Source organism: Taudactylus pleione, unplaced genomic scaffold, assembly GCF_031769625.1.
Source record: "Taudactylus pleione unplaced genomic scaffold, aTauple2 ptg000386l, whole genome shotgun sequence".
NCBI lineage: Eukaryota > Metazoa > Chordata > Amphibia > Anura > Myobatrachidae > Taudactylus > Taudactylus pleione.
In genome coordinates, this window is record NW_028284787.1 from 16,872,926 (window position 1) to 16,890,698 (window position 17,773).

Sequence of the window (17,773 nt, forward strand, 5' to 3'; positions counted from 1 at the left end):
CATATTTTGTGTTGCAGCTCATTGCTCTGTTCTCTCTCTGCAATTTCAAAACCCCAGCAAATGTACTATGCAAACAGTCCAGTCACAGTTATCCCCCCTCCCATCTCTTTCTCACTGCCTCCTTATCCTGCCCAGTGTCCCCCACCATCTCAGTGTCCCCCACAATCTCAGTGTCCTCCACAATCTCAGTGACTCTCCCATCCCAGTGTCTACCCCCTTCCCTCCCCAATAAGCCTACTGCCTCCATCTAACTGCCCCTCAGCAAGAACCCCCTATCCAGTCTACTCACAGTTTACCCCTTCTCCTGCCTAGTCTTCCCACCCCACCACCATCTCAATACCCTCTTTCCAACCAGCCCAATGCCTCCCTTTATATCACCCACTGCATCCCTATTATCCTCTACCTGTCACCCACTGCCTTTCACCCTCTATCTGGTGTCACCCACTGCCTCTCCCTGTCACCCACTGACTCTCCCTGTCACCCTCTCCCTGGCATCACTCACTGCCTCTGCCTGTCTCTCCGTCACCCACTGCCTACCCCCAGTGTCACTATCTCCCCATCACTCTCTCTCTCCTGTCACCCTCTGCCCTCTACAAGACATCACCCTCTCCCCGTCACCCTCTGCCTCTCCCCTGCTTCACTATCTCCCCGTCACACTCTGCTTCTCCCTATCAACCATTGGCTCTCCCTGACACCCTCTCCCCATCACCCTTTCCTCTCAACCACTGCCTCTCCATCTCCCACTATCTCTACCTATCACCCATCTCTGCTGTCACCCACTGCCCCTCCCCATGATCCTCTACATCACCCACTGCCACCCCCTGGTGTCACCTTCTGACTCCCCCATCACCCATTCCTTGGCATCACCCACTGCCTTTCCCTGACACCCTATCCCTGGCAACACCCACTGCCTCTCACCAGCGTTACTCTCTCTCCCATCGCCCTTTCCTGTCACCCACTGCTGCTCCATCTCCCACTATCTCTACCCATCACCCATCTCTGTTGTCACCCACTGCCTCTTCCCGTCATCCTCTACGTCACCCACTGCCACTCCCTGGTGTCACCTTCTGACTCACCCTGTCACTCATTCCATGGCATCACCGACTGCCTCTCCCTGGCATCACCCATTGCCTCTCCAACAAGGGCATGGCTTGTGGATATGGCATTCTCTTTAAGGCCATGCCCCTTGTTGTGAGGCCCCACCCACTTCCCCAGGGGCATGCGCAAAAAAAACCCCTTCTGTCATGGTGCTCCGTCTGTCATTTTGTTCTGGATCTGCCCCTGCAGCTCTCCCCCTGCTCATCGCAACCCCCCCTGCACACCACTCCGCTCTATTACACACTGCCAACCCCTCTCGCACACATGCAAAACAAAAATATTTTACAAATAAAAAATAAAACACACTGGCCAGCCTCTTTAGGTCACACGCAGCTGCGGCACCCCAGTGAGCCGTGTCTCACAGATTGGGGACCACTGCTACACTTCTTAAGTATTGTATATCTTCACTGCAACCATTGGATTCACATTGTATTTAGCAGTGACACCTGGAAAACAGTGGTACAACAGGATCAGTTGTCCTTTATCATCATATGGGACAAACCAGATTTGTCATGCCCCATCCCCATTAGGCAACACCCCTTTTTTGGCTGTGCATCTTAAATCCCTATTTGAAAAATGGGTGGGGGTGGGGCAATGCTTTTTCTGGCCCAGGGCACCAAAATGTCAACATGTCTGGAAAACACAAATTATTAGGCCGTGGTCAGGGGCAGATGTAAATATCAGATGAAGATGATGATAATCGCAAACCAGTTGGAGTTGTGCACCTGAGATTTGTCTTTTTTTGTGCCTGTAATTAGTCTCATCAGGTAGCACCTCCCATTATATATATTCAGGGTGTGCAGTCCAGGAATCTTTCCCATATACTCCATTTAATGTGCTTTATTGCACACCTGAGGGAAAGGAGACGCCCTCAGTCTGGATTAGCACACCTACCTTATTGGTTTAAAAGCATGGAGACTTGTAATGTATATGAAACTGGTATTAGGCACAATTCTAGGTAAGTCCTACAAGTTATATACTGTAGTGCAACTTTGGTTCTTTTTTGGGGTGTGGGTCACCCTGGATTGCTTTGGTTGATCTGTTTCAGGGCACCACATTATAACACATTTTTCTTTTATAACACATTTTAACCCTTCCCTGTTTGTTTATTATACATGTACTTCACTTTTTTATTTTCATTCTTTATATGCTGCTGTGGCTGCTCTTAACTATTTCTTTTACACTGCACTTTTCTTACTATGGCGGTGCCCTGGGGCAACTTAGCTGGGCTAGTTTGGGGGTGTCCTGCGCTCTGGATTTGAATCCTAGTATGTTAGGGACCTACCCTAAAGAGGTTACCTGGATATGGTGGGTAGGCCCACAACCTTGGCCAAGATCATGCTAAAAACCTCTATTGATTGCAAAATGTTATTGCATTTATATATTATCAATAATTTGGAGTTGTGCACCTGAGATTTGTCTGTTTTTGTGCCTGCAATTAGTCTCATCAGGTAGCACCTCCCATTATATATATATAATATATTTATATATTCAGGGTGTGCGGTCCAGGAATCTTTCCCATATACTCCAGTTGTGATTGGCTGTTTGTAAATGCTCCACTAACAATTATTTTGTACTGATTATTAAAGTTGGTGAAATGTTTCTGCTGTATAAAGAGGTCTTTGTAATTTAATTGATGCTTAATAGTAAATGCACAAAAACCAAATGGTTTCCAACATAGCTTCAAGTGGTATGTAAGCCAGATTCATATACAAATGTTGCCAACCACAATGCATCTCGATTTCTGCATGTTGGGTAGAAATATGCTATATTTGCGTGTGCTTTTTTTGTTTAGTAAGTACGGCTATTTACAGTACCTTCCAGCTCTGCATCAGCCCCTGGGTCTCAAATGCTGTCCTAGTTGCCATAGTGAAAACAGGTATGGCAGTTTGGCACTTATATCAAGTCTAATTGCTGAATGCAGAGTGATGCTAAATAATATTCTCCTTTTTAATAGAGATGAGCAGTTTGGTTTTGCTGAAAACTCAATACATCAGTACTTTGTGGGGAATCAGTATGATTTACTGCTGGACCCCTGGCCGGCGGTTCAAATCCTGACAGCGGCTGCCCGAACAGGATGAAAATCCTGATCGTCCCCAGGTAAGTATTCACTAACCTATTCCCCCACCCTAACCCTAGCCTTCCCCCCCCCAGTGCCTAACCCTAACCTTCTCCCCAGTGCCTAACCCTAATCCCCCCTCTAAGTGCCTATACCTAAACCCCCCTTCCCCGCTGCCTAACCCTAAGTCACTCCTGGAGGTGCCTAACCCTCCCTCCCCCTAGCCTAACCCTAGGGGGAGGGAGGGCTGCCTAACTCTAAGTCCCCCCGGGAGCCATAAACCTAACCCTCCCCCCCGGTGCTGTCCGCAGAGGCACCCGGCATCACTTCGATCAGGATGTCGGGCGCCATTCTCCCGGTGTCGGAAAAATGACAGGCGTCTAGATGTAGATGAGGGTCATTTGACCCTCGCTGGGGTTAAGCAGTCGGGAAGCCGGCTGTCAGGATTAGGTCCACCGGCTTCCCGACTGCATACCCTTTGGGGTCCTGAGTCGAACCAAGTCTCAGCTCAGATAATTTTGGGGTTCTGAGTAGAATCGAGTCCAGATGGGTCTTCTCGAGAAGTTTGGAACTCAGGGCCTGATTCAGACCTGCTCGCTAGGATGCTTTTGCACGTAGCCTGCCAATATTTGCAATCAGCGCATGCGTATAAGATGCAGGTGGCGTGCGTGAACAAGTCCATGTGATTGGGAAGCGTTTGCACCCTGTACACATACTCCCCGCAGGAATGAGTGACAAGACGTGCTGTTTGTGGGAGTTGACATGGGGTGGTCGGGCAAACGCAGGCATGTCTGTGTGATCCGACACCGTTTTATGGGAGTTCATAAATTACGGCTTGCGACTGCATATGTAGCTGGCGATACACACAGCAAGTGAAAAGTGAGCAGTTCTTGAGGTAGGGTATGGGCAACCACAACTGTGCATGTAGGTTATCCCTGTCTTGATGTTACCGATGTTTCAACAGAGGTGAGAATGCAATCACTGATGATAGTCTGCATACTTGTACAACTGCCTTCGCATCATTTAACCACTTTACTGAGAGAACTAGTGCACCTGCTTGTCTTCACAATGATATAAGAAATCCTGGCTTTATGTTATTTTTTTTTAGGATAGAATAAACTTATCTTAACCTGTTTCAGCGTGTGTTTGTGTGAATGTTATACATTTGTTATTCCACAATTTTTTGTTTACTTTTATCTAATACACCACTGCCATAAATGTATAATGATATAAAGTATTGTTTTCAACACATACAGTATGTATGACACCTTATTTATTCACATGACCATGGCTATGTTAGACTCTATTGATATGTTGCTTAAATAAATATTGTTTACACATGAGTCTGAAGACTTGCAATTTTGAATGTTTTTTTTATTGATGTTAAAATTCAATATTTTGTGTATTTTTGTAACTGAAAAATAAACCATACATAAATACATTCCAAAATAACTATTTTTTTTTTTTTTTTAAATACTACAAATAAAAAATTCTGTAGGAAGGAAAAGGAGGTATTGATTAGTGAAATAAAATATGGGGGCTTCACAAGATTGCTAATGCTGTTATTTCTTGGTCTTCTTGGACCCAGGCTGAAGGGAAATTTTGGCAGCTGCCGACTGGCTTGTTCGGCGGCAAGTGCCCTCACCCGAGGGGGCTGGGCATAGGGTCGGGGCCGGGCATAGATCTTGCTGCAAGAAGGGAGGTTAGCTCTCACATGGCATCGCGGTGGATAATGTTCTCCTGCTCCTGGCTCGAGGCCAGATGCTCCAGGCCAAGGCCAGATGCTCCTGGGCCAAGGCAAACACTCCTGGGCCTCAGCCATTCTCACAATGCCAGTCTGAATATTTGAAAATATGGTGGTGTTTCTGTGTGTTTCATCTAACAGCTCTGTGATAAGGGTCTCGGGCCTCAGGAGAGGGGTGTTAGGAGTGGGGTTTGCAGGGTCAGCAGGTGGAACTGTTGCTTTATCCCCTGCAAACATTGGCTCAGAGCAGGCTCATCATCATCCATATTTGAAAATAAAAGAAAAAATATAAACATTACCAATATTGACTATGTTAATGTCATCCAAAACACAAGGAATAATAAAATAAAAAATATATTTAAAGGCTAAATTTTGTACACTCAATACCATGCGGGGCTGCAATGTTAGATGTCACAATCCGGTGAAAGTGATCCACTGTGGAGGACGGTGAGCCGGGGGGTTCAGGTGACTATCGGAGTGACTGTGGCTAGGTCTCCTATTTGCGGCCGAACCCAGGTTTGACTAGACCTGCCCTGAGGCGCGGAGTCTAACTCACTTGGTGGTTTTCTCCAGTGACCCCTCCAATTGGGATTTGGTTTTCCGCTGCACCAAGTGAGCAGGTCGCGGCCCTCTGGACAGGTACCTGAGAATGGCAGAAGACCGGAAACTGTATTACGTTAAGTTATTGCTAGAACACTGGAGATACACTGGAACACAATTAGAAATCCTGATCACCGGCTTGCATGAGATTACTGAGAATGTACTGAGAATCACTAAGAAATCCAGGAGCTGACTAGCTCAGCAGCTCAGGGAGATGTGGATACAGGCAGGTACTGGAGTTTGCTAAATATGCAGGAAAGCACAAACATATACTGGGGATTGCACATACCAGAGTAGAGTGGACTCAAGGAATATATTGGGAATGCTAGAAATGTGGTACTGGACAAAGGCCAAATACTGGGAGAGCTAGAAATGCTGGTACTGGGCAAAGGCAAAATACTGGGAATAATTATATATGCTGGTGCAGATTGCACAGACAAGACATATAGAGAAGATAGGCATACACTGGGAGAGTGCTAACTGCAAGTGCAGATTTGCACTGACAAGACACAGAGCAGATTGACACAGACATGTGCTGGGGGGTCCAGCTGTGAGCTAATTAATACCAGCAGGTAATCTGACACTTCAGTGATACACGGTAATAGCCACAGGAAAGCTGCAATAGAATTAGCAGCACATATACAAAGACACACAGGGAAGGGACATGAAACACTGAAGTACTGTGAGAAAGCTAAAGTCTCAGAGTAAGGTTTAGCATGGAAGCTAATACAGGAAACTGGGAAACTGTGAGCAGGCTGAAGCAACACGCTGAAAGATAGCAGAGAGCAACAGTGGGAGTAACACTGGCACTTGGAATAACGAAGTTGAACAGCAACTTTCTGGAGTTCTGGAGGCGGATTTATACCCAGGGGTAGCAGATTACTGGAGCACAGCATCAGCTGACTGAAATCATGCTACCATAGGTTAGGAGTACTGTCACATGAGAGGAACTGTCATGGCGGCGCCCATGATGGGAACTCCGATCCCCAGCACACACAGCCGACCATGGAAGCTTGCAAAAAGCACCTAAGGCAGAATACTCAGCCCCACATCCATCACTGCACCAGACGTCTGACCGCAAGGAAGTCAGGGGAAGCCGGCAAGGAGGTGAGAGAGGCCGATCCTAGGCTGAACCCTGACAGTTAGGCATGTCCATGCTGGACACGCCTAACACCTCCTCTTCTTGAATACACCCCAGAGCCATTTCTTCTAAAGGGGTGTAATCCATTGACTCTGGGGGGCCCACCACCTGTGCCCTTGCATGCCTCGCCCTATCCACCATCTTTGCCCTCAGCCTGTACTTGAAGTTGGCCCATCTGTGAAGGTTTATAAATTTAATTCTGTTATAAATACCTTCAGTAATGTTATAAATTTTATGTGACTTGTAAAAACTTACAATCTCTTCTCCTTCCTACTGAATGGTAGCTGCCTTTTATGGCCCTGGCTTGGGGCTCCGCCTTCCTCCTGTGAACTTGGACCAGGTTGTGAATTTTCAGCATCGTCAGTGTCTATCCAAAAAAACTAAACAAAAAATGTAATTACATATATATGTAAAAATGATCTTACATGCAAATGATTACATTGATTACAATTATAGAATTACAAAATACAAACCATTAGGAAGGTCTCACTTACTTAAATTACACCGGTCAACCAAAAAAACATTTTTTGAGTCTTCATTTTAATTACTATTTTCTGATTCTTTATATCAAAAAATAACCAAAACCTTCATTTATTTTTTTTAAAATTTTGCTTTTGTCCCTTTTACAATGATCGATAAATATAAAAATCTTTGAATGACTATATAAGAAGAAGCATGTTTTAGTAAGTAAGGGAGGGGACGAGCGGGGTGAAAGCAAGTGGTAATCTGACCCTCATTACACATAAGCAGTGTGTAACTATTCAGATAGCTAAACAATGTCCATCTCTCAATGCACAGACGATGAGATTTCTGGAACTGTAACCTTTTATTACTACAGACTGGACTGATTGTCTATATAATATAGCTGTAGTTCTGCAGAATAGATCACTGTACATGTAACAAATAAGAGAATAAACAGTGCACGGTAAGAAGATATAAGTCTCTCGGGTAGAGGAGACTTAACACAGAATGTCAGCAACTCATGCACAGATAACTGAGTAGTAACAAAAAAGGAGGATCTAACCCTATGACCTGTCACATGGCAAAATATAGCTAAGCATAGACAAACAAATGCAGATCTGCACAGAACAGAGTAGACTTAACTAGCAGAGTGCAGAACATTAACTTGTCACATGAGATCAATAACAAGACAATATGATATTTGTGTGATGCTAGGTCCAAAACTGGCCTCATTAATTTGTAAGCACGATGTAGACTCATTTTGCTATATTTGTGGCAAATTTATCAAAACAAGAGATAAAAAATTAGCATATTTTAAACTACCCATTCAAAGTCAAGATAAAAACTGGGCGCCTCATTTCTCATGTAATAACTGCAAAACAATGTAGAAGGTTAGTAGACACAATACATCTTTTAAGAAAGTTAAACTATATTTTTAATATTTTTTCATTGTTTATGATAGTTTTTTTTATTTTTAGCCTGGTATAGGGGAGATTTTTCTTTTAAGAGGTTTGCAGTGCCAAGAATATGGAGGGAACCCACTGACCATGTTCAAAATTGCTATTTTTGTATAGTTAACCCAAGTAAGCGTCGGATTGGCAAAAAGATTTTTTATCCAGATCTACCTTCAACATCTGCTCCAGTGCCCCATAGTGAAAATTTTCCTGTACCTTCTCGTCCAGAGCTGAAGGATTCCCAAGTGCCTGCATCACAAACTTCTAGTAGTAGCTATGACAACGAAGACTTCATGATCAAATCAGTAAGTTGTGAACCACACCTCATTAACTCAAAAGAGCTGAATGACTTAGTTAGAGATCTGAACCTGCCCAAAAGTAAAGCAGAAATCCTAGCTTCTCGTTTGAAACAGTGGAATTTGCTTGAAACAAATGTTAAAATAAGTGCTCAAAAAAAGCGTCATGAAGCATTTTTTTGCTTTTTCACTTAAGACGGACTTTGCTATTGTAATGATGTGAAGGGCTTGTTTGAAGAAATTGGAATCCCATGCAATCCTTCTGACTGGCGTCTTTTCATAGACAGTTCTACAAAAAACTTAAAAGCTGTCCTTCTTCACAATGGAAATAAATTTCTCTCTCTTCCTTTGGCTCATTCCATAATGCTCAAAGAAAATTACGAGAGTGTGAAAATGGTGCTTGAGAGTTAAAAGTATAAAGATTACACCTGGCCAGTGATAATGGATTTTAAGATGGTTGGCTTTCTGATGGGAATGCAAGGCAGGTATACTAAATATCCTTGCAACCTTTGGTTATGGGACAGTAGAGCAGACATAATGCATTACCAACAGCACTCATGGCCTAAACGGACCGAGTTCCAGATAGGAAAACATAATGTCAAATGGGAACCAATTATGGAGCCTAAACACATATTGATGCCTCCATTGCATATAAAATTAGACTTTATGAAGCTATTCGTAAAGGCTCTTCGTCAAGATTCTAAAGCTTTTCAATATTTAAAGAATTTTTTCCTAAGTTATCCGAAGCCAAAGTTAAAGCTGGTATTTTCGTTGGACCACAAATAAATAAAATAATGTCCAATGATGAATTTCCACAGCTACTCAACACTCATGAAAGACAAGCCTGGGACAGCCTTCAAGCAGTGGTTCATGGTTTTCTCAGAAACAACAGAGCTGAGAATTACAAAGAGCTTATTTCAACTATGCTTGATAACTTTAAACTCATGGGTTGCAGAATGTCCATTAAAGTGGATATGTTACATGCCAACTTGGACCAATTTAAAGATAACATGGGTGCCTATTCGGAAGAGCAAGGTGAACGTTTTCATCAAGATGTGATGGACTGTGAACGTTGTTATCAGAGGCAATACACTGACAGTATGATGGGGGATTAATTTCTAAACTTTTTTTTATATATTCTGTTACAGTAGTTGTTTGTTTTTAAAAAAAATGTGTAAATAAAAGTAATTCAGATTCATAACAATTGTTTGTTTGATTTTTACATACAATAAAGGTATGAAAATATGAAAATTTCTTAAAATCCGTAATTTCATTCTGATAGCTACAAAAGCAAACTTTTTCGGGTAAAACTATTTTTTCTTTAATTAGTAATGTCGAAGAAATAAAAATTAGATATGCAGAACCCAGACTCAAAATTTGTGTTGACCGGTGTTATCTGTTCTCTTTGTGAGATGTTCTGCTAATGGTACAGTAACATCCACCTTATAAGCATCTGCAGTGTTTTTATACATGCGTATGCATAATTGAGAAGCAGCCCGCACCTGCTGAGTATGCTTTGGTGGTTTGTGCCCGACTATGGAGTGTGACACTTGCTCATATAAGTGCAATAATGTCCTACAGTGTTGAGATGCTCTAACTTTATAATCTGTTACTATAAGGACATTGTCAACCCTAAATAAACAATTACATTGGGGAAAATGTATTAATAAACAGCAGACTGGATTTCTCATACTATGGGCCATATTCAATTAGCTTTCGCACCCGCGATACTTTTTCGTATGCCGCACTTTTTACCGACTTCGCATGTATTAACTTATCGTGCGCGACCCGGTATTCGCCTTATTCAATTCCAAAGAACGTGAAAACGCATCCTCGCAGAACTCTAACAGGCGAAAAAAGTGTTGGCAGAATTGGGGAAATCAGCCTGACACCCCCCAAAAGATGCACTAACATTGGGGATCAATGTAGATGTCCCTGATTAGCCCTACTGAAGCTATTTGGGGTTCTTCAGTGCTGTCAAATGCTCCAAAATAGCAACTTTGCACAAGTGGTGAAGAATAGCATTAAGCAGTTTTTTGGGTGAAAATAAGTATTGCTGTCAAATTTGGGGTACTTGAAAATGGGTGCTAGCATAGTTAAAAATTGCTAAAGTCAAGTTCTAAGTGCTGCAAAAGATGCACCTTCAGCAAACACCTGCAATAAAAAAAACACATCCCCCTACAATCATACTCCCCAAAAGTCTATTTCGCTAGTTTTTGCATTTGTACCCCCATTTTGTACTTTTTCGCTCCCATTTTCAAAGTGCTTTTTTGGGGTGTTCCTCTTTTTTTTCACATTTTCTTGACAAAGTTATCATTTGGGAGTCTGTCCAAAGGGTGCAGAGTGATTTCCGCACCTTTTTCGCCGGGTACATTGTATTGACTTTCTGCACCGGAAAAGTCGCAAGAATTGAATACAGAGGAAACTTTCTGCATGGTGAAATTACGTCGCTCGCAATACTTTACCGCGGATTAGGACTTTTTGCCTGGAATTGAATATGGCCCTATATCCTAATATGCCAATATCTAAAGGAGGATTATGACCAGGACCTTCGAGAGCTCTGATGGGCCTGTGTATGGAGGGGATATGGCCAAATCCAGGAGGCAGAGCCCCATCCCATCCCAAAAAAATTAACAAAATGGTATGCACTGCGACGCAAGCTCAGTACACAGGCAGCTCCAGGGGAGTGGCGATTTCCCCACATGTAGCACTTCTCCTCTGCCCCTCAACCTGGATACCAGATGACCGGGACTATGTTATAATATATGATCTGGGAAATCCTGGTTCAATACTAAACCCTGGAAAATTGCTGAATCATTTGTGATAGATACCAAGTGAATATTGAAGGAAATCTCTGTGACAGGATTCTTTCCACCTGGAATAATACCAGCTGTATTGAAAGGGAATTCCCACTATAAAGTGTCCAGGTGATGTGAGTGATTACACATATATATATATATATATATATATATATATTTTTATGCACATTTTTTTACAGCCTATAAGGAGATACTAACATCACTAACTTTAACATGTGATATTGCATATCAATTAAGCTGGATGAAAAGAACATACTAACTAAATATACTTACTAATACCATCCATTATATCTGAAAGAGACTCATCCAAATCTCTATATGATGCACAATGTCTATATAACTTCTGTTTCTTGTTGGTGATATTGATTGTTTGTGACCTTCCTATATTGGTAATTTTTTCCCCTGTTATTGGGATTCAGATACCTATTCAGGCTAGAGAACAACCATTAGTGTGTTCATTAAGAATATAATAGGTTGAAAGATTTTTCTCTTAAAATTGTTTTTAATTTTTAATTGTGTATGTGTATATTTTAATAAATGGATTAATTGTCATTCCTGTTATCTGTACAGCGCTCTCGAACATCCAGCACATGCAGCAACCCCCCAACTACTATAACGAAGCGGGTCCCTATAGTAAACAGGCTAACATGGTCGATATCGACCATGTTGTCCTGCATGCACCGGCGATGGTTGATATCTATATCGTATGGTCGTGTAAGGGGGCCAGAAAAAGGACGATATGAATAATAACTTTATAACGATATCGTTATCGTTCATATCATCCTGTTTAATTGTACCATGTGTACGCAGCATTAAATTGGCTGATCGCCCTGTTCACTCCCTTTCCCCGGCCCGTCCATCTGACCCGAACCCAGGTAAGTAGTACCTGCTCCCCCCTTACCCTCAGTGACCCTGATTATGACAGCACAAGTACAGTAAAGTATGGGAAAGCTTTCACCAGAGAAAGCTCCAAAAGCAGAGCCATAGCTTTTGTTATACAGTGGTAGATGCAGTGCTGCCTCCAGGGGTTAGAGCACCTGTGCCGCCTCTTAAAAGGGTGCCCTTACATCGTGCATGATGGAGGCATGGCCTAATTACCATAGGTCATGCCCCCTATGTGACATTATTTGGAGGCCTGCCCACATGGCATGCCTTCAAATAACGTCAGGCTGGGGGGAGCCTCGCTAGCTGGGTTTCCCCCAGCCCTCTCCCATTACTGAATGGATGCCGCACGCATGCACGCAGCATCCACTCAGACTCCCGGGTCCCCAACCTCCCAATTTGACCACCCGTGGGCCGGAGCACTGTCCCGCTGAAATCGGGATGTTGGGGAGGGGTGCGCCCTCTATTGGTGGTGCCCCTGTGTGACTGCACTGGTTGAACACCCCTAGAGCCTTCAGCTACTTCCTACTTTGCTGTCTAAATTGTTTGATATAACTTATAATGTTTAAAAGGCCTACTGATATGTTATATTATATATTGGTGTCTCACTGATTAAATGTATTCATTTAATCTCTCCTACAAGCCCTCCACTGGCTCCCCTTCCCTCTTAGAACAAAATTTAAGGTTTTCACACTCGCTTACAAAGCCCTCACCCAGTCTTCTCCCATATACATCTCTGATCTCATCTCCCTTCACTCTCCTCTCCGTTCAACTAATTGTTGTACCCCAAGTATTGGGAGTACCACTAGGTACTAATGGAGAGACTCTCTGATGATAGGGTAACACTGTGTTAATAAAAGTTAAGTTTACACTGTCATGTTATAAGGTCAAGAATGCTGTTAATAATGCAATGTACATGCACTATTGATGTTTATAATGCATTATATTTAATGGTTATACTCAGGCTGGCATTACCCTGCTTCCCTGGGAGTTATGGTTTCTTCCGTTGGACTTGAACTACTGTTATTACGGGCGGCACAAGGCAGAGACTCTCCCATGAACCTTTTAAGGGGAGTCCTGCACAGTATAGGGAGAATGGAGGAGCTGCCGTTTAATGCAGATATAACAGCACATGACTCCGACGGGTAGAGAGCCGGCGTGTGCGGGAGGACCCGGAGGTAGCTCTGATAAAGGGCTGTTGGACTGACCATTAGCGCAGTCCTGAGGTGCGAGTGACAAGGAGGGGACCTCTGCTGAGCGGCTTACCTGCTTGTTGACGGTGACCGGAGCCGGGAGTGCAGAGAGGACAGCGCAGTCTGGTGGTGCTGTGTTCAGGAGGTGTGGTGCGATGGGGACCCAGTGACTGACAGCCAGTGTCATAGGGGGTGTGCCGGAGGCCTGAGCTCATCAGTCCGGAGGCTGGCCAGAAGGTGTGCCGGAGCCCTGAGACTGCTTTCATTGGAAGGGGTGGAGACTGGTTGCAAGGCAATCCCCTTCACATCAGGAAAGGTCTGTAAAACATAAAACAGCCTTGTTTTACTCTCCCACATTTGGCTGTGAAAGGGATACCTTCCCCCTCAAACACTGCAGAGTAGAGTGCACTCAGAATATCCATCACTTCAGTTACAAAGTTTACCCAAGAAGAGATTAGACAGCAATTACCTCAGGAATATAAAAAGGGAGCAGCCACTGCATAGACTGTCATTGCAATTAATCAACTCCAGACTCACTGTCCTAAGCAGTTCTAATTATTAGTTACCAACAGGATTAATCCAATTTATGTGGCAATAGCAATTGCTTTAACTGCTGTGAGGAATTTAATTGTCAGTCATAGGAGAAGTTAACATTTCACTGCGACAACTTGATAAACTTAATTGCTACTATTTGGATATTTAGACTTGCAAGTTACCATTTCTACAAAGTAGCTCCAGAGCACCACCTCTACAGTTTAAGCTGGCCAGCATTACTGTTATATACTATTTTGATGCTTGAGAACTTTTAGTTTAGATTAACATATGTTTTAGGGTAATATTGCAATGTTGATGCATTTCTACATTGTTGACCTTGATTAATGTTGCAGGAAAGGTGATTGGTGGTATCGTTGGTCCTCAAAGTTACAGTTTAATAAAATCGACAGTGTACTGCATGAGTTTTACTTACCTGTAGTGACGTTTATGTACTTTATTGTTCATATATATTGTCATGTGTGTCAAATGCATATGTTAGTAGTTTAATGATTACTTCTTTAAATAAATAACAGTCTTGTTGACACTAATTGGATTGATTGATTGCGTAAAGGGTTGACCTCCCTTCGCAATACTGGAAATTCCGCTGCTGAAGAAATAAAATCTGAGTGTGACCAACTTCATCTGCGGTAAGACACTTACACTTCACAACACTATCCAACCCAAGTTAACCGGGTATCACATAATGCACATCGGCTTTCATGCCAGCTGATTACTTCCTCCCATTCCCGCCTCCAAGATTTTGCCCACACTGTTCCCCACCTCTGGAACTTTCTCCCACTCCCCATTAGACTCTCTACCTCTTTGCAATCCTTCAAACGGGCTCTTAATACCCACTACTACGTCAAAGCCTTCCAGCTATCATTCTAACTCTTTGCTATATGCTCCTTCCTCCCCATCTACCCCATCTGTGTCACCCCTGTTTGTCTTCCACTCCCTTTTAGAATGTAAACTCTTACGAGCAGGGCCCTCTACCCTCTTGTGCTTCTCCCTACTTACTTATTTTCATCTACTTTTTACTCTCCACTAGGGCACCTAACACTTGGTTGCTTATGCTCTGTTGCTTATCTGGGTGTTATGGTTGCTAATGTAGCAATATATATTATCCATGTCCTGGTCTTGTATTGTATTGTTCTGCAAGTCGCTTGTCTACAACTTGTTTATGTACTTTGTAAGGTGCTGCAGAACATATGTGTCACCATATAAATAAATGATAATAATAATAATAATAGTCATTTTACTTTCTGCTTACATTAAGCATCATGTGCAGCCCCTTTGAAGGTTAGAAGGCTACCCAGTGCTAACTGTAGCAGGTTGCCAATCACTGCTATAGGATGACATCTTATAAGAAGCAAACATATTGGTGCTGATAAAATCCCCTGCTGCAAGTGCAGAAAGATGTACAGTATGAGGTAGTAATTAGCCGCCATTAGTACCATTTAGGATATAATTGTCTAATTGTTATAAGGCAGCAGAACCTGGGCAACTTGAAACAATTATATTGCACACATTTATGTATGATAATATTTTGTGCAGAATAGATGTACATCATATATGTGCCTGTAGTAAATACCACACTTTGCTCCAATCCAGAATGGTGATTTGAATGGCATCACCTGACACTTCATATATCTCTTGATAATGAAGGCATGTGATTACATTTTATGCTTTTCCTATAAATATATACTGTATTCTTTCTGTGCATTTTGGGGACCAGACTTTCATTAGAGATTGTGTTATATTTTTTCTAAACACAACTGACAAATTGTTCTTTGTCAGTACCAGCAGTCATGGATACCACTGGCCTGCCTCCAGCACCCAGCAGGTCAAAGAATGCTGACCTTCCCAATAACAATCCTTAACAGGACCCAGCTGGGCTTAGCCTCAGGCTAGAGATGACATAACACCTCTCAATTGTTACCACTAACCTCCAGCACCGATGACTCATCTGGGAATACACCCATCAGCCAGCCACTATAAGAACCTGCTCAGTGCTCTCCTCCACTGCCTGAGTATCAATTGTGTTCTACATAAGTGCTCCAGAACTATACTTTCCAGTATACTTTGCTCCATTTATCCCCGCTACTTCCCTACGGACCTGAAATTTCCACGTAAAGTCTCCCCATCCTGCCCACTTCACTAGGAAGGGGGCGGAATGCGGGAGATGTGCCTACTCTTCTGGGGGTACGGGGGGGAGGTAACCCAAATAATCGGATGCCTCCTACAACTCCCAGGAGAGTAGGCATATAAGTCTTAGACTCTGCTCCAGTGTATTTGTTTGAGCCAATTCCACCTGTTTGCATTTATTATCTGTGTGGGTATTTGTATTCTGATATGTCTATTTTGAGCTGCAGGGTTATTGCAATATACTGTACTCTGGGCCTGATTCAGACCCGGACGCTAAGTTGCGCTCGCTTGCTCTATGCAATGGTCGCCCATCTGGGCATACGTATAAGTCGCAGTGCATGTATGCAAACTAGTATGAGCGATCCGATTTTGCTCGCTCGCCCTGAAAAGACTGCCCAGTGGAATGAGTGACAAATGGCACCGTTTGTGGGTGGTAACAGGAGAAGGTGCTTGTGAACGGGGGAGTGGTGCTGCGAATGCAGGCATGTCTGTCCGTCAGCACGGAGTTTAATGGGTGTGCATAATTAGCAAAGTAGCATCATTGTACACACCACTTGGTTATTTTCTACCCTGAACTGCTCGCAGTGCTTGCGGAAGTAAGGTCTACCTCAAGCGCTGCAACCAGCTCCGATGGCTCTCGATATTACAGATTAATCCTTCAAATACCAGAGATGACATGTGTTACAAGTGGCAAGGGGGCATCTTTATACACTAGAGAGTGCTTATTGCCGGGGCTCATTAAGACATAGAGGGCATCCTTACGAGATGCAAGCGAGCACTTAATTTAAATATCTGGCCCCTTTTTGCCAGCGAGCGGCCACAATCAGGCCCTCTCTGCCTCTCATTGCATGCTATATGCTGTTCTCACAGTGCCAACATATCCGTGCCTCTCATTGCATGCTACGTGCTGTTCCATCAGTGCCAACACATGTGTGCCTCTTATTACATGCCACGCGCTTTTTCCATAGTGCCAGCACATATGTGTATTTCGTTACATGCTATGCGCTGTCCAAATGGTGCCAACAACTCCATATACCCTATTGCACGCTACGGCTGCTCACACAGTGCCAACACTTCTTTGTACATTATTGAATGCTACGCACTGTACAAACAGTGCCAACACATCTGTGTACCTTGTTGCAGATGTGCACTGCTCAACCTGTATCAGCACTTTTGGTGTACTCAGCAGTACCTTCGGCATATGTGTCTACTGTGTTAAACGCAGCTACCACCTCTCAGTGTATTGTAGTTATACCTCTTTTGGTGTGTTCCACATAAAAGCAAAATAGCAAGGCTTCACATTCTTATTGTAACTGTTACAACTGAATTTTGCAGACAGAATTTAAAAACCATGTTAAGAAATATATTTCAGCACCTACTGTAAAAATCAGTTTCAACTTTTATGGTATGAATTCATATTATAATGACCCATTTATATAAAAAATTGTTTGAGTACATAATAAAATTGATTGCTACTCTAAGGTTGCCTAGCAACCAACTTTTGATCTTTTATATTTAACTTTTGTTTAGGACATAATATTAAAAGTTAAGGTTTCATTTGATACCATGGGCCAAATGTAATAAGGTGAGAGTTTAGCAGTAAACTCTCACACGTTTTAGACTCGGCCAATGTAATAGAGTCTGAGAACATGCAAACCCACATGTTTTTATACTCAAAAAACTCTCATGATTTAAACTCTCATTCATATTTTTTCCCATTTTGAAGATAAAACTCGACCAATGTGAGCATTTACTGCTAAACTCTCACATTTTCTAAACTCTCACCCTATTACATTTGGACCCATATATCAGGACATTTGTAATTTGAAGGGACAGTCCTCTGTACC